This window comes from Hevea brasiliensis, unplaced genomic scaffold (assembly GCF_030052815.1).
Source record: "Hevea brasiliensis isolate MT/VB/25A 57/8 unplaced genomic scaffold, ASM3005281v1 Scaf36, whole genome shotgun sequence".
Classification (NCBI taxonomy): Eukaryota; Viridiplantae; Streptophyta; class Magnoliopsida; order Malpighiales; family Euphorbiaceae; genus Hevea; species Hevea brasiliensis.
Window position 1 is genome coordinate 43423 of NW_026614873.1, and position 26268 is coordinate 69690.

The window sequence follows — 26268 nt, forward strand, 5'->3', positions numbered from 1 at the left end:
TATTCATTATATTTTTACTAATAATATATTATTTATCATTATTATTTTTATAATTTTATTAATAATATTTAATTTATAATTATTTTTTATTAATAATAAATTATTTATGAATTTTATAAGAAAAAAAATGATTAAAAATGTATTTACATTATATTCTTTTTAATTAATTTAATTATAATCGATAATTAATTAATTTCGATTAGCTTAAAATTCAATTAATCTAGTGCCCATCTCTTTGCCTTTCTTGAAAAAGTCTCCTCGTGCGATTAATAATGACCTCCTTGTGTAGCACATTGGTTATGTTGACGTTACAATTTGGTCATAAAATTCATAATTAATGACCTGCGTGTGCAACACATTGTGTTTTATTTTTCTAGGAATATGATTCTTATACCCTCCATGGGATAAATCTCCATCCTTAAAATTGGAACTCACGAGCCAAATTAGTTAAGCAACATTTATATAAAAATACAAGATACATTTTTTTTATAAGCAAAAGTTATTTATTAAGAATTAAGTCAGAAAAACTTAACTAAGCCCCGTTGATGATAACGTAACAAAGGCTAATATGGCTTAAACTTAAAACTTCTTAATCCTAAAGTAGTAACCTCATGTAAATTAATTTACTATTAGATGATTAACGATTGCATTATACGTTAACTAATGAGTTTTAAATTAGTAGTATTAGAGTTTGTCAATGAAATTATAAAAATTTAAATTTAAGCCTGGGTCAAAATTAAATGGCTTGAAATCTATCGGTTGCAAATCGTAGTGCCAAAATTTTAAAAAGATTGACATACAACACTTTCTTTTTTTTTTTAATTTTTTTAGTAGCAATATTTGAAAAGTGAAGATTTGAACCTAACTCTATCAAATGAATGATGTGTCTTCAACCATTGGACCACGTAAAGATAGGCTTGCAATAGAATCTTACTTGGCCATCAATTTGGAAAAATTTTCCACACTAAATTAGTTATAGTGGACCTTCAATTCTTAAAATTCTTGTAAATTTCCATGTGGGCCTGAAAAATCAAGGGATCCTCTCATACAGAAACATTGCAAGTAGAGAATTGTAAAAAAGCATCCGGCCATTAGCAAGATTCTTTGCATTTGTTATGTGAGTCTCTTCATGTTATTGTTATATGAGCACTTTAAATCAATTGGCAACCCAATAAAAAATAATCAAATTGAATAAAAAAAATTCAAAAACTACTTCCAAAAGCAATAAAATTACACTTTAATTATTCAAATTTGACTCTGTTATATGAGTGATATATTTTTTGCTATTGAACTAAGGCAAGCTTTGCAAATTCTAAAGTTACACTTTGGTCATAAAATTCATCACTGCAAGAATTACTAACCATAGAATTTCATTGGTAATTTACTAACGCTTTACTGACGAAAAAATAAAATAAAATTTAAACTAATTTGTACCAATGAAATTACCGACCGATTACTGACGAACTCTTTATCGGCGATGCAATTTCGTAGGTAAAAGTGGTGCCTAATATTGGCGGCAAAATTAGCGACCAAATTAAAAAAAATAATGATGAAAAGATTCGTTAGTAATTATTGACTAATTCATATTTAGTCAATAATACTAAAAAGAAAAAAAAATAAAAACTTAAAAAATTTTACTTGCGAAAATTTTTCATCAGCAATTACTAACAAACTTTTTTTTTTGTAGGTAATATTATGAAAAAAATAAAAAATAAAATTTTAAAATAAATACCTATGAAAATTTTTTGTCAGTAATTACCAACAAAATCATTTTTTGTAGGTAATATTAAGAAGAAAATAAAAAATAAAATTTTAAAATAAATACCTACAAAAATTATTCATCGATAATTACCAACGAATCATATTTAGTCGGTAATACTGAGAAGAAAATAGAAAAGAAAAATTTTAAAAAGCTTAAAAAATTTTACGTACAAAAATTTTTCGTCGATAATTACCAACGAACTCGATTTTGTCTATAATATTAAGAAAGAAATAGAAAATAAAATTTTTAAAATAAATTACCTATAAAAATTTTTCATCGGTAATTACCAATGAACCATATTTAGTCTGTAATACTAAAAAGAAAATAGAAAAGAAAAATTTTTAAAAACTTAAAAAATTTTAGCTACGAAAATTTTTCTTCGGTAATAACCAACGAACTTGATTTTGTCGATAATATTATGAAAGAAATAGAAAATAAAATTTTTGAAATAAATTACCTATGAAAAATTTTTATCGGTAATACTAAGAAAAAAATAGAAATGAAAAATTTTAAAAAGTTTAAAAAATTTTACTTACGAAAAATTTCCGTATGTAATTATCAACGTATCATATTTTTGTTAGTAGTATGCCCTATAGTATATCATTGTATTGTATCATGTAAATATTTATTCCCATTTAATGGAAATTATTCTTTTCATTTATATTCGAATGGTTTGAATTTAATTGAAAAAATCCTTTAATATCTTGTTAGATGTTCTATTTTTAAGTTGTTAAGAATATGAGTGATAAAACATTGTAGCACAAGATATTATAAATTCAGTTCACAATCAAGGAAATCTCATTGGGCATGATTTATCAGGATTGATTGCCACTTATGTTTGTATCCATGGATTAGTATGAGATACTAATGGGATGGAATGGTGAGTCTCATGCCATAAGACAAACATGATAGGCATTTATGAGATAAGTAAGCCGAATCAGTGACACAAAATGACTTGTATATGGAGTTTACTCTTGTCAATATAAAGTCATCTAGATCATACTAGTACATATAATCCCTTGACCTGAGATAACATAATTATCTTATATATAGGTAGTTTGAGTTTGATACTGCTTTCATACTTGTACTATGTATGCGTATATTGGTATGTGTTGGCTTCGACTAATTACATATGGAGATAGGTGTTAGTCAAGATGGGATCCGTTACCCTAAGTAAATAGGGATAAAATCCTATGTCCATTTAGTTGTTCTTGATGAATTCAAGTTCCTAGCCAGGACATATAGACTTAGTCAGAAAAGAGTTTCTGATAGGAAAGTCTTATTAATCAAGAATTGGAATTAAAAGAGGATATATGATTCCAAGCAAAAAAGTTTGACATAAACCATGACTCTAGCTGGAATTGAGATTTTGTAACGAAAAGATTCTAGTGCATGGTACGTATGATCAAGGTTCATGAATTGAAGAATTAATTCAGAACTAGTTGGGTAGTCATGGTACATTATGCTAGATGACAACCATGATTTATAAAAACTTAAATGAAAAGGAAATTTTATTTTAAGTTGGAATGGTTCCAATAATATTAAGGAGTTAATATTATTCTCATTGCCAATTAGTAATGAACCTGGTAAGTCACACACATAAGAGCAACTTGATCAAAGCAAGATTAATTTGATTAATTAATTAAATGATTTAATTAATTAATTGAATTAATAAATTTAGTTTGTAATTAGATTACAAAGTTTCTAACATGACTTAAAACTAAATTTGCCTATGAAAGTATTCAAGTTAATATTTAAAGTATTTAAATATAAACTTGAATGAATAAGCATATGAAAGATTATGGACTTAGTCAAAATTTATACAAGTTTGACTTGTCAAATTTTGACAATTTTGACCACTTTGACTTGATAAAAAATGGGAGGAAATTCTAATTAATTAATGGTTAATTAAATAGTTTAATTAGTATTTAGAATACTAATTAATCAAGGTTAATTTTCTTAATTGAGATTAAAGGAATGACATATGAACCAATCATAAGATGAAAACTTATTCAAGAGTTGAATGAGAGTTGGACACTTGTCATTTTAATTTTAATTAAAGGAAAATTAACATAAATATAAAAGGAAGAAAAGAGAAGATATTTTTATTATCTTATTCTTTCTTCTTTGTGCCATTTATCTCTCCCACCAGAGAGAATTTTTCTTCATCTTCCTTTGCTCAATTTAAGAGTGTTAAGTGTTAATACACTTGAATTAATCTTGAGAAAGCATTTTTCGTCACTTCCAAAGAAAGAAAACCAAGAAAATCTTCTTCTTATCTCTAGTCCATCTTGGCTGAACCATAAGGAGCAAGGATTAAGAGTTTTTGGTTTGATCAAGGGAGCTTTGATTAAGGGCTTGTGTGGACAAGCTAGAGGGCTAGCACTTGATAGTCTTTACTTCCTAATAGGTAGTGGAATTATGATTCTGCGCCTTAGGGTAAAAATTCTCCAAACCCTAACTTATTAGAATTTGGGGATTTTATTTCCTAATGGCTAAGTAGACTTGTTAGCAATTAATTATGACCAAAACTATGTGTGTTTTGTAATGGTATAAAGTGTTTATGTATGTTATATGAAACCTAAGGTTATAAATTTTAAAATTGTTAACTTTGCACCTTAAAGCTTGTTTAGGAGCATTTTTCTTTCAATTTTGTCAGTAATTCATCGGTAAATCACAAAAAGCGTGAAATTCTCACATCGTTTATGAATAAATATGAAAGCATTAAGTTTCTCTATAGAAAGAAAACCACTCCCCAAGATAGAGTAATTATGGCATAGCCACTATGTGGCGCCTACTTTAGACCCCACTAGTTTTTTTTTTTTAAATCATTTAAATATTAAAAAATTAAAAAATAATTTTACATTTAAATTAAAATAATTAATATTTAATTTAAAAATAATAAAAATTTTAAAAAATAACAATAAGTTAAAAATTAAATTTAATTCAAAATTTTAAATTAAATTAAATTTAAAAGTTAATTTAAATTAAAAATTAAATTAAAAAATGTGGAATAAAAATTAATTATAAAAAATTATTATTAGTAATTACCTACGATAATTTATTGTCATCGGTAATTGCCAACGAAAAATATTGTCGGTAAATAGTCGAAAATTTATAAGCATGCAATCTCCCATGAAATTACCTACAAAAAATATTCTAATTTACCTAAAAAAAATCGTCAGTAAATTTAGTGATAACATTTTTTTGTCAGTAAAAATTACTTACGCTAGAATTTATGAACAAAAAAATTCCATTGGTAATTTGTCTATAATCTTGATTACCAACAAAATATAGACATATTTGATTAGTACTTTTCATGATTATTTTTTTAATTTCTTGTAGTGCATGATGACTTAGGCGTGTAACACATTGTGTTCTATTATTCTAGTGGCCATGGAAAAATGAATGAGTGGCACTGGTGCATGCACTTGCAATGTGTTTCCACTGGATTGCAACCAAATCGGAAAGTGAATCATTAAATCGAGGACTTTTAAGTAATTTAACACCATATTTGTTTTCGTCTCAATTAATTCTATAATTTTATCAGAAATAAAATTTTTAAAAATCATAACAATATTTTTTTTTTTTTGGGCCTCCGTATTGATATTGCTACCAAATTAACAATATCAGTTATCCAAATTATGCCAAACCATGCAAGGTAGAGCACTACAAATAGCATCCCATTGGCAAAGTTGTTGCACCAAACTGAATTTTCATGGAAAAATCAATGAGTGCTCTATTTACAATTTCTTTCCTCTGGATTGCAACCATTAGTGTTGGCCTCTGCTATGGACACTTCAATTCTGTTAGCATTCCAAGCGAGAGAGATGCTCTTTTGAAGTTCAATCATGAGCTCAAAGATCCTTCAAACTGGCTTGCATCTTAGCTTATTTGATTTAATTGTTGGATATAACTGATAGTTATAATTGATAATAGGTTTTATTAGCTGATAGCTGTAACATAAACGCATATGTATCATTAGTTTAAAATTGCAATCAAATAATGAAAAATATTTTTTAAAAAATATTTTTTTAGAAAATATTTTTTATGGAAAATATTTTTCATATATAAGTTATTTTCAACAAAATAAACGAAATCTAATATTAATTATTTGATTAATTGATTAATTAAATTCATGTAATAAAGTCCTTGATTAAATTAATTCAAAGACTTGACATATTAATGGAGATCATTGTAATGTGAGCCAAGTTCTTAGTTATTTAATCTAAATTGTTCTTATATCATTAAGATTAGGACATTAATGATCCGGTTAGTAATATATATGTGATGATCTCTATCCCCTTGTTCGGAATATAAAATTTTGCAAAATTTTAATTCAATTGATTTTTTTTTTACTAATTCTCATGTTTGGAACGAAAAGAATTCATTTTTTTTTTAATTTAAAAAATTTTTCATTTTAAAAGAAATAAAATTTATACATGATTGTGTGAGAATTCTTTTAGAATCTTTTATTGCAAATGATCTATTATAAATGAACCCTAAAGGATAGAGATTAGTTGATATCATTAAATAAATCTCATATATAGATGATACACATGGAGATTGTTATAAATAGCTTGTATGTTAGATAGTATAGAGAGAAAGAATTTCTATATTGTTAAAATATAAGAAAGTGAAGGAATGGCAAGAGTGAAATATGTATAGAATTATATATATATAATTCAATATATATTATTCTATTATGGCACTTAACAAATAGATGTGTCTGTTAATAGACAGACATATCAATTCTATACAACAGTCACAACTGTTTGTATAGGTATCTGTTAATAAATAGACATGTCTATTCTATACAAATAGTCACAACTATTTGTATAGGTATCTTTTAATAAACAGACATGTCTATTACATAAACAGTTGTATCTATTGGAGATAGACAGATGTGTCTATCTAGTAAAGGTGCCATGACTTTTCATTCATTATAAATATGGATGAGTTTTTTCAATCCAGAAATATACTACTTCTACTTCTTCTTCTTTTCTTCTAATCTCTCTAAATTCAGTTCATATAAAGAGTTCTTAAGGGAAATCTTCAGGAGTTGCTGTCTGCAGATTTCAGGCTTTGTTGTATCCTGGAGGTATATTGCCATAACCTTGCAGCAATCTAGTGGGGGCAATTAATACCTTAAAGATAGTGATTCATCACGCCTCAAAGCCTATTCTACACCCACTGCCTCAACAATTTTAAGGTATTAATCGCAATGGAGTCCAAGGCTGTTTCCATGATGAATCAAGAGTTTGTGAAACTTGATCGTTTTGATGGGACAAACTATGTTCGCTGGAAAGACAAGATGCTATTCTTACTCACCACATTGAAGATTTCTTATATACTTGATCCAAGTCTGCCTGCTATTTCACCACCAACTCCAGAAGATTCTGAACAAGTGAAAGCAGATCGAGACAAACGTGAAGAAGATGAATTGCTATGCAGAGGTCATATTCTTAACAACTTGTCAGATAGGCTATATGATCTATTTACTTCTGTCAAGTCTCCAATGGAAATCTGGAAATCACTGGAGTTCAAATACAACTCAGAAAAACAAGGTGTGGATAAATTTCTCATCATGAAATATTTTGAATTCCAAATGGTTGATAATATATCTGTTATGGATCAAGTCCATGAGTTACATGTCCTGGTTTCAAAACTTAAAGATTTGAAAGTGATAGTTCCTGAATCATTGCAAGTAGGAGGAATAATAGCAAAACTTCCTCCTAGTTGGAATGATTATAGGAAGAAATTATTGCATACCACAGAAGATTTTTCTCTTGAACAGATTCAGAAACACTTGCGCATTGAAGAAGAGACAAGAAATCGTGATAAGAAATTTGTTTCTGAATCTACTACAAAAGTTAATTTTGTGCAAGGAAGTCAGAATTTTCAAAAGAAAAATTCTGGAAGTAAGAGAAAGTTTTCTGAAGCAGCAGGCAACAGTACTAGTTATGGCAGCAACAACAAATCAAAAAGGAAAAAAAATCAAAATTTTGAGAAGTGACAGAGGTGGTGAGTATTTTTCCAATGAATTTTCTTCATTTTGTGAAGAAAATGGAATTATACATCAAATAAGTGCACCTTATACACCACAACAAAATGGGTTGGCAGAAAGAAAGAATAGAACCTTAGTGGATATGCTTAATTCTATGCTTGTGAAATCTAATTTGCCAACAAACTTATGGGGAGAAGCTTTACTTACTGCTTGTCACTTACATAATAGAATTCCTTCTAGAAAATTTAAGATTTCTCCATATGAATTATGGAAAAATAGAAAACCTAACTTGAACTATTTAAGAGTGTGAAATGTTTAGCATATGATAGAGTTTAAGATCCTAAAAGGACTAAATTAGGTCCTAGAGCTTTGAAAGGAGTTTTTGTTGGTTATGCCGAAAATTCCAAAGCTTATAGAATTTTAAATTTAGACTTAAATGTAATTGTAGAATCTAGGGATGTTGAATTTATTGAAAATAAATTTCACAATGACCCTATACATGAGCCCATGAATAGTTCAAGTCAAAGCAATGGTTCTAGTATTGATATTAATTTTGAATCGACGTCTAGCAACAAAAGAAAGTTAGATTCTTCTAATAAAATTAGAAGAAGTCAACGTATTAGAAAAGAAAATAATTTACATCCGATTTTATATCTTCTCGTGCTATTGTTTTTCTAGAAGGCAATATGTCAGTTGTACTTAACAAAATACCAATTTTGTTAAATGTAGAAGATGATCCTAAAACGTTTCAAGAGGCAATGACTACAAGGGATGTGGCCTTTTGGAAAGAGGCAATCAATGATGAAATGGATTCATTATTATTTAATAATACATGGGTTCTAGTTGATTTGCCACCTGGTTCTAAACCAATAGGATGTAAATGGGTTTTCAGAAGAAAATATAACACAGATGGATCGATTCAAACTTTTAAAGCTAGATTGGTTGCAAAGGGTTTTAAACAAAAAGAGGGAATTGACTACTTTGATACATATGCACCAGTGGCTAGAATAACATCTATTAGAGTACTTTTATCTTTAGCATCAATATATAATTTATATGTACATCAAATGGATGTTAAGACAGCCTTTCTAAATGGTGACTTAGAAGAAGAAGTTTATATGGAGCAACCAGAAGGATTTGTTTTACCAGGGAATGAAAGAAAAGTTTGTAAATTAATTAAATCTTTATATGGTTTAAAACAAGCACCGAAACAATGGCATGAGAAATTTGATTCTGCAATTTTGGAATATGGCTTTAAACATAATAGTGTTGATAAATGTATTTATTCCAAGTTTACAGATCATTTTGGTGTGATAATTTGTCTTTATGTTGATGACATGCTTATAATTGGAACAAATATGGAAGGTGTGAATGATACAAAGAAGTATCTAACCTCAAAATTTAAAATGAAAGATTTAAAAGAGGTAGATACAATCTTAGGTATCAAAGTAAAAAAACATAGTGGGGGTTTTGCTCTTTGCCAATCTCATTATATTGAGAAAATATTAAATAAATTTAATCATTTAAAAGTCAAAGAAGCAAAAACTCCATATGATGTTTCTTCCAAATTAACTGAAAATTCTATCAGGGCAGTTGCTCAAATTGAGTATGCTAGTGCAATTGGTAGCTTAATGTATGCTATGTATTGCACTAGACCTGATATTGCTTTTGCAGTATGTAAATTATCAAGATACACTAGTAAGCCTAGTATTGAACATTGGAAAGCAATTTCAAGAGTTCTTGGTTATTTAAAAAGAACTATAAACTTTGGTTTATTTTATAATAAATTTCCAATTGTGTTAGAAGGTTATACAGATGCTAGCTGGATAACTAGTATTAATGATAATCAATCAACTTCCGGTTGGGTTTTTACCTTAGGAGGATGTGCTATTTCTTGGGCATCAAAGAAACAAACTTGTATAACCCATTCTACAATGGAATCAGAATTTATAGCTCTAGCAGCAGCTGGTAAGGAGGCAGAATGGCTGAGAAATTTTTTATTAGATATCAAGTTGTGGCCACAACCGATGCCTGCTGTTTCCTTACATTGTGATAGTCAAGCAACAATGTCTAGAGCTTATAATAAAATTTATAATGGAAAGTCTAGACATATTAGCTTAAGACATGAGTATGTGAGACAATTAATCTCTGATGGAATTATTACTATTACTTATGTCAAGTCTTGTAATAATGTGGCAAATCCGTTTACAAAAGGGCTCTCGAGAGATATGATAAAAAATACATGTGCTGGATTAGGATTAAAAATATTCCATTAAATTTACTAATGATGGGAACCCTACTTTATAGTATTATTACTAAATAAAGTTTAAAGGGTAACAACAAGTCATTAGTAAATGTTGTAATTAAATACTTAGTGTATTAAGTTAATGGAATGAGGATGAGTATTTATACTCTTAATGAAGTTTAAAATTATTACAAAGGAAACTTCACCTATATGAACATAGGAAGTGGTGCCGCTTCAACAAAAGTGAGAATAACTTTTGTAAATGTTCATGAAAACAGGAGGTAGCACAAGGCCATATTCGTGCTAAAATTTTGGTGAACTTTTAAGTTGAACTAATTGATTCATGTGTGTAGTATTTCCGGTTCTATTTAATAGGAATCTAGGTTTAAGCTAAGGCCACCATGATTTCTTTAGAACTTTGAAATACTTACACTAAGGAAAAGTTTAAATCGAAAGATACTTTTCATTATGCATGAAACAATGGGATCTAACAATACAAGCTAAGTGGGGGATTGTTATAAATAGCTTGTATGTTAGATAGTATAGAGAGAAAGAATTTCTATATTGTTAAAATATAAGAAAGTGAAGGAATGGCAAGAGTGAAATATGTATAGAATTATATATATATAATTCAATATATATTATTCTATTATGGCACTTAACAAATAGATGTGTCTGTTAATAGACAGACATATCAATTCTATACAACAGTCACAACTGTTTGTATAGGTATCTGTTAATAAATAGACATGTCTATTCTATACAAATAGTCACAACTATTTGTATAGGTATCTTTTAATAAACAGACATGTCTATTACATAAACAGTTGTATCTATTGGAGATAGACAGATGTGTCTATCTAGTAAAGGTGCCATGACTTTTCATTCATTATAAATATGGATGAGTTTTTTCAATCCAGAAATATACTACTTCTACTTCTTCTTCTTTTCTTCTAATCTCTCTAAATTCAGTTCATATAAAGAGTTCTTAAGGGAAATCTTCAGGAGTTGCTGTCTGCAGATTTCAGGCTTTGTTGTATCCTGGAGGTATATTGCCATAACCTTGCAGCAATCTAGTGGGGGCAATTAATACCTTAAAGATAGTGATTCATCACGCCTCAAAGCCTATTCTACACCCACTGCCTCAACAGAGATATGATCATTGAATCGACTCAATTGATCAGAACATACCTAATATTACCTTTAAATTGTCAATAGGATATTCTCATGAAAATTATAGTGTAAAGAATTTCTTTGACTTGAGATCATCATAGTAATTAACAAGATATATATTATACTCTGATTCTAATGCCCTAGGGTGCTTAGTTGAAAGGATATTGGGTATAATTAGATACTTGTAGAATTAATGATTGATCAATAAAGAATCTATCGACTCTTGGGAATGAGTTTGAGCTCTATATTGTCATTAATTATAGCAACTAATTAAGATGTTGACTAGGGTAATTGAATGAATGAAGAAATGAGTTTCTTAGGTCGTTCACTAGTCGGTTATGATTGATATGAAACATATATGGTTGGTAGCCTATTGGAGTTTGACAATTAAATCATACACCAGAGTTAACCTGGAGCTGTAAATGATAGAAGGACATTATTCTTCTGAAGGTTCTTGACAATAAATAATTTTACTTCATGCTGTCTAGTCGTTAAGGAGTGTTACTCGATGTTAACCTTAATTAATAAATCAAAAGTGTTTAATTTATTACCGGCTTAGTATTGAACTTATGGAGTCGCACATTTACAAGTGTTCTAATTTTTGCTAATGAATTATTTAATTTATTATTTGATAATTAAGTTAGAGAATTTAATTTAATCAAATAATTAGAAATTAATAATCCAAAAGGAATGTTAATTATATTCATTGCTAGCACTAAGAAGTTAATTTGACATTGAAAATTTATTGGAAATCCTATTTGGAGTGGGAAATGAGAGAATATATATATATATATATATATATATATATATATATATATATATATATATATATATATATATATATATATAGGAAGCCATTTTTCTTTTCTGTGAAGTACTTTATACACTATTCATTTGTTGATTTTTGTCCACAAAAGGCAAAAAGAAATGGTAACTTTTATAACCTGTTCTTGAGCTTTTTCTGGTATTTCACTTTTATTCATCAACTTCAATTTATTATTAAAAAATTCTTAAATTTTAATTTTGTTTCACAAAAATTTCTCTAACTAGCTATAACAGTTTTTCAAATTAAAAATAATAATAAAATTATTTTTTCACCTTATTTTCTCTCACATTCAAAAAATATCAGTAGTTTCAATCATAAAAATATCAATTCTATCATAATGATCCATTTTTTGACAAGGAGAAAGTTATATCCTTATTGAAAAGTATTAAATCTGCATTTGTAAACATTATACTATAATTTAGAGAAATTTTTTTAATCTAAAAATTTGCTATTACAAATCAGATGAATTTTAAAAAAGAAATTAAAATTTAAAAATTTTTTTAATAATAAATTAAAATTAAGGAACGAATGAAAAATAAGGCAAACTCGAAGAAGAGCTATAAAAACTGCCTAAAAGAAAAGTTGCTGGCATGTCTCATCCAAGTGTTATGTCAAGAAGAAAAAGGTTTTTGCTTTGACAAATGTAGCTGCGCAAAAATCCATCGTAGACTAAAAATCCAAGTTAGGCGGAAATAATTATTTCTGGAGCTGATTTCATTTGAAGAGAATTTAGAGTAAGAATTCCAATAATTTTTGACAAATTTCATTGTTTGAGGAGTTGATAGCAAATGTTAGTCTGAGTGTGGATACGTATAGAGTCTTTGTATTATCGAAGAAAAATTAATTTTACATCAAAGACTCGTAATCGGGTATTTATACAAACTTTTTTATTGTTAAAAAAAAATTAAATGAAAATAGACCTTTATAAGATTTCTAATTAATATTTTCGCGTCATATTTTTTTATAATTAACAAATTTTATGTTATATAAATTAAAAAAAATTAACATGTATCCGAGTGCTACGCACTTATTTGTCTCCTCCATTTTTGCTATGAGATTGAATAGGAACCCTACAACTTTAGAATGCCCCTTGTTTGTAGCTATCCCTCTTACTGACAACATAGACGTGAATATGGTTTTTTCGGGTAGCCCAGTGGTAGTGGATGGAAGGATTCTCCCAGCAGACTAAGCTCCTCTACCAGTAATGGATTTTGATGTAATTTTGGGAATAGATTGGCTGGTAACTCATTATGCCACTTTAGACTGCAGAAACAAAAAGGTATACTTTCATATACCTAGTGTGGAAGAGTTTAGCCTTGATGGTGACAGGACTGTGGCTCCATATAACTTGATGTCAGTAATTAGTGCTAAGAAGATGTTGAGGTGTGGATGTCAGGGGTATTTGGCATTGGTGAGAGACATCTATTGAAGGTGTTAATATGGAGGATGTTCCTATTATCAGAGAATTTGTGGATGTCTTTCCTGAGGAGCTTCCAAGGTTGCCACCGGAGAGTGAAATAGAATTCTACATAGATATTGTGTCGGGCACAAACCTCATATCAATGCCACCCTACAAAATGGCACTAGTAGAATTGAATAAACTGAAGGAGCAACTACAAGAGCTTCTGGACAAGGGTTTTATCTAGCCAAGTACTTCCCCCTGGGGCGCTCCTATTCTATTTGTGAGGAAGAAAGATGGGTCCTTAAGGTTGTGTATTGATTATAAACAGCTAAACAAGGTGACTATGAAGAACAAGTACCCACTTCCTCGGATTGATGATTTGTTTAATCAGCTCCAAGGGGCTAGATTCTTTTCCAAAATAGATCTACGGTCAGGCTACTATCAGTTGAGAATCAAGAATGAGGATGTGCCAAAGACAGCGTTTAGGACTAGATATGGCCATTATGAGTTCCTGTTGATGTCTTTTGGACTCACTAATGCACCAGTGGGCTTTATGGACTTAATGAATAGGGTATTCAGGCCATTCCTGGACTACTTTGTCATTATTTTCATTGATGACATTCTGCTGTATTCTCAGACCAAGGAGGAGCATGTTTGGCATTTGAGGATGGTGTTGTAGACATTAAAGGAGCATCAGTTGTATGCCAAGTTTTCAAAATGCAAATTTTGGCTTGAAAGCATTTCAATCTTGGGACATATAATTTCTAGTGAAGGCATTCAAGTGGATCCCAAGAAGATAGAAGCAGTAACAGATTGGCTTAGACCTACAATAGTCACTGAAGTGCGAAGTTTTCTGGGCCTAGCTGGCTATTGTAGGCTCTTTGTATAGAATTTCTCCAGAATAACAGCTCCCCTAACCAAGTTAACTCGGAAGAATGTATCAGTCATTTGGACAGATGATTGTGAGGAGAGCTTCTAGAAGCTTAAGGAGTGCCTAACTACAGCCCCTGTACTAACATTATTTGTAAGTGGTCAGGGATATACTGTGTATTGTGATGCCTCGAGAGTTGGATTGGGGTGTGTTTTAATACAACATGGAAAGGTAGTGGCTTATGCATCAAGGTAGTTAAAGAGGCATGAGCAGAACTACCCCACCAATGATTTGGAAATGGCGGCTGTAGTCTTTACATTGAAGATCTAGAGACACTATTTGTATGGTGAAGTGTGTGAGATATACACCGATTACAAGAGTTTGAAGTACATCTTCCAATAGAGGGATTTAAACTTAAGGTAGAGGAGATGGATGGAGCTTCTGAAGGACAATGATTTTACCATCCAGTATCATCCTGGGAAGGCCAATGTGGTAGCAGATGCTTTAGGCAGAAAATCTTCTGGCAACTTAGTGCACATATCAACAAAAAGGAGACTATTGATTCAGGAAATGCATGAGTTGATGGATCAAGGTCTAATCTTTGATATTTCAGATGAGGGGGTATTATTGGCTCATTTTTCAGTAAGACCAGACCTACGAGACAAAATCAGAGATTCCTAGCATAGAGACCTACAATTGATGAAGATTATAGAAAGATTACAGCAGGGTGAAGGTTGTGAATTTGGATTTGCTAATGATGGTGCTATTATGCAAGGTTCCAAGATATATGTGCCCAACATGGACAACCTCAGGAATGAGATCATGCAAGAGGCACACTATACACTCTACAATGTCCACCCAGGCTCCACCAAGATGTACCATGATGTGAAAGATAAATACTGGTGAAATGGCATGAAGAGAGACATAGCAGACTCTATATCCAAGTGCTTAACCTATCATAGGGTGAAGTTTGAACACCAGAGGCCATCAGGAAAGCCTCAAGAGATCCCTATCCCAAAGTGGAAGTGTGAAATGATTACCATAGACTTTATAACTGGGTTGCCTCATATCACACGGAGATATGATTCGATATGGGTAATTGTGGATTGTCTGACTAAATCAACTTATTTCTTGCCTGTGAAAACCACCTATTTTGTTACACAATACGCTAGGCTCTATATTCGAGAAATAGTCAGATTGCATGGAGTTCTTGCTTCCATAATATCTGACAGAGGGCCCCAATTCACTTCTCAGTTTTGGAAAAAGCTGCAGGAGGCACTTGGCACACAGTTAAACTTTAGTACCGCCTTCCGCGTTCAAACAGACGGGCAGTTCAAAAGGACAATTCAGACACTAGAAGATATGCTTCGCATGTGTGTCCTAGATTTTAAACGTTAATGGGATGATCAGTTACCCTTGGTGGAGTTTGCTTATAACAACAGCTATCATTCCAATATTAGGATAACACCCTATGAGGCGTTGTATGGCAGAAAATGTAGGTCTCTTCTGTGTTGGATGAAAATGGGAGAAGCAAAGGTGCATGATAGAGACCTAGTACAATACACTTTTAAGATGGTTCCTTTAATTAGGGGACGATTGAAAATGGCTTTCAGTAGGCAGAAGAGTTATGCATATCCCAAACGGATGGATGTAGAGTTTGCAGTAGGCGATTACGTATTCCTGAAAGTTTCTCCGATGAAGGGAGTTATGAGATTTGGAAAGAAGGGCAAGTTGGAACCTCAATAAATTGGACCTTTTGAGGTTACTGACAGAGTCAGAGTAGTTGCCTATCGGTTGGAGTTACCACCCAGCCTTTCTCATGTTCACCCTGTGCTCCACATCTTCATGCTTAGGAAATACATACCTGATCCTTTTCATGTGCTGTAACAGATACAGTAGATTTGAATGAAGACTTGACATTTGAAGAGCAACCAGTAGCCATAGTAGACTACCAAGTGAAGCAACTAAGATTAAAACAGATCCCTATGGTTAAGGTTTTGTGAGGGAGCCAATCAGTGAAAGAATGCACTTGGGAGTCAGAGCGGGACATGCGTAGCAAGTACCGCTATCTGTTTAATATATAATTCTGTTTCTTTATTCTGCCTTGTGTAAAATTTGAGGATGAATTTTCTGTAAGGGGAGAAGAATGTAACACCTATAATTTTTAAATAAATTATTTTATATGTAAATATTAATATTTTATTGTGTCAAATATTTTGAGAATTTTTTTGAAATTTTCTAAATTTTTAGAATCATATTTGATTTTTCGAAAATGTGAAACTTTGATGACTTTTAAAAATTAATTTAAAGTCCACATGGCAAAAATAAAATATATTTGGACTCTATAAAATTTTCTGAGTTTTTTGGAATTTTTGGGCCTCGTTTTTAGTCCCAAGGCAAAGTAAAAATTCACTTTTTGGGTATTTTGAATTGGACTGGCCGAATCGAACCGGACCGGGTCGGACCGGCCTCTTCCCCTTTTCCCCTCCCCTCTCCTGTGTCGTGCCTGCTGCCCTCCCTTCCCTCTCCTTTTTTCTCTCCTCCCTCCTCACCTCGCCGACCAGCCACCACCCCAGCCTTCCCCGGTAGCCAGCGCACCTCCAAGACGTCTTCCCACCGCCGGTCGACACCCCAGCTAGCCGAAAAATCATGCCAAAGCTCCCTTTATGCGAGCGCATTGTTTCGGCTTCCAAGGCCAATTCCAGGAGATCCGACTACCAATTGAATCGGGTCTTGTCCCAAAACCTATATGCACCTCAAGAGCTTTCCATAGACACCAAGAACACAAAAATCCATCAAGCAATTTGTCTAATTTTTGCCCGAGAAGTTTTAGCTCATTTTAATGTTTAGGCTAGATTTCTCACAAACTGTGAACCCCATGAAAAATCCGAGAGTACCAGAGTGCTCCCCTCAACGAGAGCTTCGCGGCAATACCCATTTCAAAATTTTCTAACACCGTTTTCCAATGAGTCCCATGGAACTTCGTAGTATTTTTTCGGGTATTAAATGAGCTTAATAAATTTTGTAAAAATTATATACTAACTCCTGTGTTATGGGCTTCACGTAGGTATATTCGATTCATGGAAATTCGACTATCAATCGGGTCTGCATTTTCGGGCTGAACAAACAGGCGGCCTAGGCTATATCAGAACAGGGTCAAGATTATAGGCTACCCTATTATTTTCAAACATCCCGAATACGTTTCTAGTATCAGAATTGGCATAGGTAAGCCCGAACCCTAAGTTTCCTTAATTATTAGGTTTCAAGTTTAGATTAAAAATCTATAAAATAATTGTGGGTAGTTAGAAAATTATAATTCCTTTTGTATTAGCTTATTAATATTGCTAAGGACCGCAGAGCAAAATTTTAGAATTTTTAAAGCTCATTTGGGTAGTTTTTGCAAAAAAGATTAATTGTAAGGACTAAATTGTAATTTTTCAAAACTGTAGTCGTTGACTGTTTGGATAGGCCCAGGAGGGGCCATGTGATGTGATTGAGATATGGTTGTGTGATTTGAGATATAAAAGTATATTTTCAATCCTTTTGCAGGTTGGGTAGGTTCTAGGTATAAGGAAAACTTTGTCAAATTTTCGGCACAACTTAGAGTGTCTTTGGTTCTTTTTAAGCTTGTATTGAGTCAATTATATTAAATAATTATAATGAAATTATCAGGTGAGTCAGGACAGCCTTTCTCCTCCATCCAGCCGCCACAGTGACCTCGGTTCACGTCTATGAGTAAAATATTGATTTTAATTATAATTTCAATATTATTATATATTCAGGCATACCCATGTATCACTTATAAATACATATCTATGTAGTTAAACACTAGGCACGTTTTATATTACATTCTTAATTGATGAAATGCTATGGATGTTCTTTTATGGTAATTTGGAGCAGTGTGCGTGTGTTGGTGTGCGTGTGATGTGTGGTATTGGATATGGACAGGATGGGTAGACACAGCTGGAGCTTGACTTGCTAGGACCTGATCCTTTTAAGGATAAGTTGAGGTAGGCACGACTCAAAATGATCTCGCTGGCCCTGCATTTTATCTATTAAGTGAAAGTTCAGCTTTAGATGTACTCGCTGGCAGTTGTTGGATTAAGAGAGTTGTATAGGGGATCAGCTACCATAAATGTACTGTTTGAATATTATATGGATGAGTGAGTGCTCTAAATTACCTTTTTGTTATTCACGATGCGATTTGTATGAAAACTATGAAGGTGTTGCATTCCACTCTTTAGGATACATTAGCCTTAGATAACTATAGAAATTGTAATTAAAATCAATATTTTACTCTCTGAGTCGAACGCTCACTCCTGTTCACCTTATTTTTCCAGGATACAGGAGATTTCTTGTTGAGTTTTAACCCGCCTCTCTTCTTCACAGGTTATTTAGTAATATTTGTTATGTTTTGTATAACTTTACTAAATTCTAGAACTCCGCATATGTTAGAAGTATTTTATTTGAATTGGGTCTGTAATATAATGTCGTGTTGGATCTGTAAATTTATTAGATGCATGTGTGATTGGATTGGATGAGGGAGCTGAGCTCCCATTTGATTTTATGAAATGTTGAGTATGTGAAGGGTGAGCTGAGCTCCCCAAATTGATATATATTGTGTTTACTGGTCGGGTGAGTCAAAAACTCTCTGTTAGGTGGTCCTTATTATGGCCGGACTCTGTCCTGTTGTTTTCTTGAAATTGGGCTCAATATGGGCCTTGGGATTGGGTTAAGAAATAACTAGGCTTACTACGGGCCTCGGGGGCTTTAGATTGGCCCAGGTTTTAGTGCTGGTCCGGCCCATAGGTTGGGTCGTGACAATGAAATCATAGTGGGACTTTCCATCCTTAATAGTATTGGAAAATTTCTTGGAAAAGTGAAATTGAAAGGATCTTTCCCCGATAGTGTATGAAAATTTTGTCTTTTTTTTTTAAATAAATTCTAATATTTACACAGTTTTTATATTCACATACCAAGCTGCCCTTTGGTCTCAATCTTTGTTATAGTATTCATGTGATTTCACACATTCCAATCCATCTTAAAAAAAAAATCAAAATGATTTGAAATAATTTTTTTTTATTTATATAACATTTTTACCAAATAACAAAAAATAAATTATTTTTGTTAAATAAATTTCATGAAATTAACGTATATATCCCATATTAATAGTAACTACAATGGCTCTTTGTAGTTAATTTTTATAGCTCATCTTTAAATTTTATCCTATGTTTCACTTTCATCCCTTAACTTTAATTTATTACTAAAAAATCTTGAACTTTAATTTTGTTTTATAAAAATCTCTCTAACCTGCTATAACAAGTTTTTAAGACCAATCCCTAAAGATTTTCAAAATATGACTTCACTCCAGAAACTTGATCTCTCATCAAATTATTTTAATTCTTCACTTCCCAAATGGTTTTTTCATCTTGGAAATCTAGTTTCTATTAATTTGGCCAATAATGGCTTTGAAGGTCCGATCTCTAATGAACATCAAAACATCACTTCATTGAAGGAACTTAATTTATCTCAAAACTTTGTGAATTCCTCAATACCCTTGTGAATTCCTCAATACCCAATTGGTTATACAATTGTAGACACCTTGAGCTCCTTTGTATTGGTAGCAATTTCTTTCAAGGTAAAATTTCTAGCGCCATGGCAAACTTTACATCTCTCACCAGCCTTGATTTGTCATACAATGAATTTGAACTTGATGGAGGAATTCCAAGATCATTCAAAAATCTTTGCAATTTGAGGTTCCTCTCTTTGTCAGGAGTCAACCTAGGCCAAGACATAAATGATATCCTTGAGATTCTATCAGGATGTGTTTCAAATGGGCAAGAGTCATTGGAGTTAGATGGTTGTCAATTATTTGGTCATTTGAATAATCATCCCAGCCATTTTAGGAATTTGTCCAGCCTTCGTCTTTCTGCTAATTCCATTTCTGGAACTCTCCTTGAGTGGTTGGAGCACTTTTAAATGCGGGGGAGCTAGATATTGCTTACAATTTATTGGAGGGTAATGTTTCCGAAATCCATTTCGCAAACCTCACAAAATTGAGGTATTTTAATGCTTTGGGGAATCATTTGACATTGAGCGTTAGTTTTGACTGGATTCCACCTTTTGATCATCTTGATTTCCTAGGGTTAAGATCTTGGGTTATAGGCCCACGATTTCCAAGATGGCTTCATTCTCTAAAACATTTACAAAAGGTGGATTTATCAAACTCAGGAATTTCAAGTGATATTCCCTATTGGTTTTGGAACATGTCTACACAATTTCTCTATCTAAATCTCTCTCACAACCAAATGCATGGTGCCATTCCAAATATCCCCAATATTGATCCACGTGGTTCAGTGATTGACTTGAGTTCAAATCAATTTGGTGGTCCAATACCTCGTATCTACTCCAATGTGCGAATGTTGGTTCTTTCCAATAATTCATTTTCAGGTTCCATATCCCACTTCATTTGTTACAAGATGAATGAGGTGAAGGGAATGAAGATTCTTAGCATTGACAATAATCTTTTATCTGGAGAGATACCAGATTGTTGGTCAAGTTGGTCAGAAATGTAGTTTTTATCATTAAACAACAATAACTTGAGTGGTAATATTCTTGTTAGAATTATGACTCAAAATCCTAATGGGATTTGGAGAGAGATATTTTCCTAATTTGAGTGGGAGAAAAATTCCTCAATAGGATGGAGGAATATTTCCTATAATGAGTAAAACTCTTATTTTAGTGTTATTCCTAAATTAAGTAGGACTCCTAATCAGATAAGGATTGAGAGAATTAACACTATAAATAGGAGAATGATAGAAAAGGTTATTTGGCTTTTGCCATTGAAGAGAACAGCTTTCAACCCATAGAGTGAGGTTGTCACCCATTGTAGAGAGGGGCTTTGTCAATTGCTACAAATTTGGCTCTGCCCATTGATGAGGGGCACTTGCTCATTGCAGTGGAGAGAGGCTTCAGCCTAAAGTGGAGTAAGGACATAGAATTCAAAAGGAAGAGATTCTTGTCCATTGGTGAGAGGGCTCTTGCCCATATAGTTGAAGACACCCTTTGTGGTGTAATATTGTAATGGTAAATATATTGGGTTATGTCTAGAAGAGACTGAGAGGGACTAACTAATATATTTACTATGAGCAGTTTGATGTTGTATGGGTTCTCTTGGGTGTAATTGGGTTGACAGATAGTATAGTTTGAGCTTGTAATTGATGATTCATTATTGATGATAGTGGAATATGGCATTCCCATGGATGTAGCCCTATGTTAAGAGGGTAAACCACATAAATATTGGTATTTTGTGTGTTTGCTTTATTTCTTTGCAGTTTACACGATTCCACAGTGCACAACAAATTGGTATCAGAGCATGGGAATGATCTTGGTGAGTTTGGTTAAAGGTGGAGCTATTGTGATATGTGGAAAGTTGCACATGCAACAATGATGATGCAAGTTCAAGGTGATGGAGAGATAAAATTTAGGTGGAGCTTTTGATGCAAAATCAAGATAGTTGATAACATGAAGATTTTTTGAAGAATAAAGCAAGTTACACCCAAGATGAAGATTAAAGATTTGATGATTTGAAGGGTTCAAGCTCAAGCATGGAGATTTGATGATTTGATGACACCCAAGAGTTTAAGGCATGCAATGGTTGATGGATTTTGAGTCAAGGTAGAGATTGTTAGAATTATGACTTAAAATCCTAATGGGATTTGGAGAGAGATATTTTCCTAATTTAAGTGGGAGAAATATTCCTCAATAGGATGAAGGAATATTTCCTATAATGAGTAGAACTCTTATTTTAGTGTTATTCCTAAATTAAGTAGGACTCCTAATCATATAAGGATTGAGAGAATTATCACTATAAATAGGAGAATAATGAAAAAGGTTATTTGACTTTTGCCTATTGAAGAGAATGGCTTTCAGCCTATAGAGTAAGGCTGTCACCCATTGTAGAGAGGGGCTTTGCCAATTGCTATAGATTTGGCTCTACCCATTGATGAGAGGCACTTGCCCATTGCAGTGGAGAGATGCTCTGACGTAAAGTGGAGTAAGGACATAGAATTCAAGAGGAAGGGATTCTTGTCTATTGGTGAGAGGGCTCTTGCCCATAATAGTTGAAGGCACCTTTTGTGGTGTAGTATTGTAATAGTAAATATATTAGGCTATGTCTAGAGGAGACTGAGAGGGACTAGCTAATATATTTAATATGAGCAGTTTGATGTAGTATTGATTCTATTAGGTGTAATTAGGTTGATGGGTAGTATAGGTATGAGCTTGTAATGATGATTTATTTATTATTGTTGATAGTGAAAGATGGCATACTCGTGGATATAACCCTATGTTGAGAGAGTGAACCACGTAAATATTGGTGTTTTGTATATTTGTTTTATTTCTTTGTAGTTTATACGCTTCCGCAGTACACAACAATTCCCAAGTCGATTGGGGCATTAACATCCCTTAAATCCTTGCATCTTCGCAATAACAGCCTCTTTGGTGAAATACCTTTGGCACTTCAAAATTGTGTAGGGTTAATCACACTTGACTTTAGTGAAAATCAATTGATTGGGCACATTCCAAGATGGATGAGGGAAAGGCTTTCGTATTTGATTATTCTCAACCTTTGCACAAATAAGCTCCATGGATATATACCTAAGGAGCTTTGTCATTTGGCTTCTTTGTAGATTCTAGACCTTTCTCACAATAATCTCTCTAGGACTATCCCAAGCTACATAAAAGACCTAAGTGCAATGGCTACAATTAAATCGGTGGGGCAAGTTTTTAATTTGTTGAGTGCATATTCATTTTATGGAGATGAAGCATTCATTATGATGAAATGAAGAATGGTTGAGCATGACACTATTCTAAAATTTGTGAAAAGTATAGATTTTTCTGATAATAATTTATCTGGAAATATTCCAAAAGAAATAACGAGCCTTTTAACATTGCTATCTCTTAATTTATTAGATAATTTATTATCTCGAAAGATTCTTGAGAATATAGGCGCTATGAAATGGCTACAAGTTTTGGATTTTTCTCAAAATCAATTATTTGGAGGAATCCCTTAGAGCATTGCAAATTTAACATTTTTGAGCCTCTTGAACCTATCCAATAATGACTTGAGTGGGAGAATTCCTTCAAGCACTCAATTGCTGACTTTCAATTCCTCTAGTTTCATTGGCAATAAAGGACTTTGTGGACCTCCACTCACTAAGAATTGCAACATATATGCTGTTATATTCAGCATTACAAATGAAGAAGGAAAAGGAAAATGTGATGATGGTCTTGAAGTTTGGTTTTATATAAGCATGGCACTTGGATTCATTATGGGCTTTTGGAGTGTTTTGGGTACTCTTGTGGTTAATAGACGATGGAGGTATGCATATTTTCATTTCTTGGATTGCCTGGGGCTAAAAATTTGGTGGTATTTGAGGTAAATGTTCTAACAATTATTGCTTCTCATGATTTATAGTTACACTAATGTCTTCTTTGTATTTGTCATGCAAGTCCTTTGTTTTGTTGTTTTAGTGTTTTTAGATAGATTTTGTACTGCATTTATATTGTTAATATAGTTAATTACTTTTATGAATTTTCTGTAACTTCTTACTTTTATGAATTTTCTGTAACTTCTTGCTAGGTTTTTCCACTTAGCATTCATCACCTAAGTTGGTTCTCACGATCGAGGAATCCTGTTGGTTAGGGTTAGTATGGTGATGTTTGCTAAGTTTTTCCTACCTTTATTATTAATAAAATTTATTTACTTATCGAAAAATTGCGTTGATGACTTTTGTCATCCTTAAAAGTTGAAACACTCTCTCGTAGAAAGAGGTGATGATTTATCAAGTGCCAAGATTGTCAAAATATTTTCTTGTTGGTAATAACAAAATATATAATTAATAGCCCTCACATAACCTACACATGTTTTGAAACTCAAGTTCATCAACCTAGCTCAAAGAGAAAAAAGAATAGTTTAGACTGGGGTAAGTTTTGGCTCAAGATCAAGTCAGCCATAAATCTCAAGATGTCATTGCCTTATGTGTCTTTTTTTTTTTTTATTTGATAAGCTGCCTCATGTATCTTTTGTTCACATTTTATGTGAAGCTAACTCCATTGCTGATCAATTAGCAAAGCAAGGCAGTCTGCATCAAGAGGATTTTGTTGTGTTTCTCTAACTCCTCTACATTTGTTGCTGCGAGAGTTTAACCTCCATGCTCTCGAAGTTTATGTTAAGCCAGTTGCATGTCCTTTTGTTTAATCTTGGCGCTAATTAAATGGTATAAAATTCACAATTTTTTCATTTGATTTATTGTATTCTGATCAGAGTCCAAACTCTGAAACTTTTTAATCTTGTAAATGATTCTAATAATACTAAGTGAAAGATTATCAATAATTGTCAATGTTTTTAAAATTTTCTTTTATTGAAATTTTGAGGCATGTAATCAAGCCACTAGTCCAATGGCTTGTTTTGACTTACGTAGCTTAATCTTCTCCATAGAAAGTATCAACCAAAACAAGTACCCTAATGAAAGGGATCGACTATTTTGAAGAAGATAAATATACAGAAACAGCGAATCTTCACTCACTTTCATTTATAAATAACTGTTGGCCCTTTATATTTTAGGTTTTAATTTTTAATATTTATTATATATTTTATAAAATTATATAGGAAACTATATAAAATATGAAAAGGAATAAAATTAAATTTACACATCTACAGATTTTCTAAAATCATAAAATTACATTTTAGATATAAAATTATCATAATAAATTTCAATATATATATATATATATATATATTACTTGTGGAAATTAGTTTTTGTTTTCTATTTTTCAATTTCTAAGAAAAATCCTGCATAAAATAAGTGTGACACCCCTTACCCATCTACGATGTAGCCGAGCAAGATATGCCACGCAGTGTACCGGAACACCCTATTTTAATTCAATCATTTTTATTCTTCCTAATTTATTTTTTTCATAGTTATGAAGTACAATTTGTGAAATATAATTCATTTAAGTCATTTATTGAAATTATAATTTATTTGAGCTTCCGTAAATTTTATAGAAAATCCGGCAGAATGTCGGCTAAAAATGGATAAAACAGTTCTTCGGAACCTGTGAAAAACACTTCCAAAATTTTCAATCACTCCCAAACTCCATTTCATCAACAAAATCTCAATATTTCTCAAATATACTCCCATTTCTCATTCATTCATTACATAGGATATTCATGTACAAGTCATAAATAAATATTCACTTTTTCATTCATAAACATAATTTCCACTATTTACATTGATAACAAAATACATTACATGAGTCTCAATTTCATATGATAAAATAAAAGTTAATTACAAAATACCCAAAATGAAACCTAGTGTCCTACCAATGTACTGATGTCGGTGAGGTGACACAGACACTATGCAGAGCTACAGAAGATCATACCTAGTCTGTGGTCTACTGGGCTCTCGGTCGGTCTCTCCAGAACCTACGCGTGGCAAAAAGCAACGCGCTAAGCAATAATGCTTAGTGGTGCCAATAATAAAATAAAAAGAAATAACAAAAAATAAATATGCAGTGCATGTTCTGATGTCTTATGCAGATAATTTTTTGATCATTATTGGTAATCTTATTTATTTTGTACTTATTGTATTCATAATTTCATTAAATTTATCTACTTCTATTTTTAGTTGCCCAAGTAACCTATACCGAATGATTGGACTGGATAAACGAGTAAACTGGCACTGGGTATCAAGTACCTCGGGCCGTCACACCATCGGTCACATATGTATCTCCCGGTGTGCAACAGAACAGCTAATAAGCTGTAATAAATATTAGGCACAAGGCCAAGTATCATCACAATGTCAGAATGGCTAAAAGCCATAAAATCACAGAATGGCATAATGCCATGTGTAGTACTGCTAACTGAACCCTATTGGCATGCCAACTTATTCAAACTAATTTTGCTAGGTATACTAGGGC

The 26268-nt window shown here is 32.1% G+C and overlaps 1 pseudogene; it reads left to right on the plus strand.

Annotated features, from left to right (window-relative positions):
• The window catches only part of LOC131177214 (receptor-like protein EIX2), a 36543-nt pseudogene extending 12814 nt beyond the window's left edge, over window positions 1-23729 (plus strand).
• The last annotated feature ends 2539 nt before the right edge of the window (window positions 23730-26268 follow it).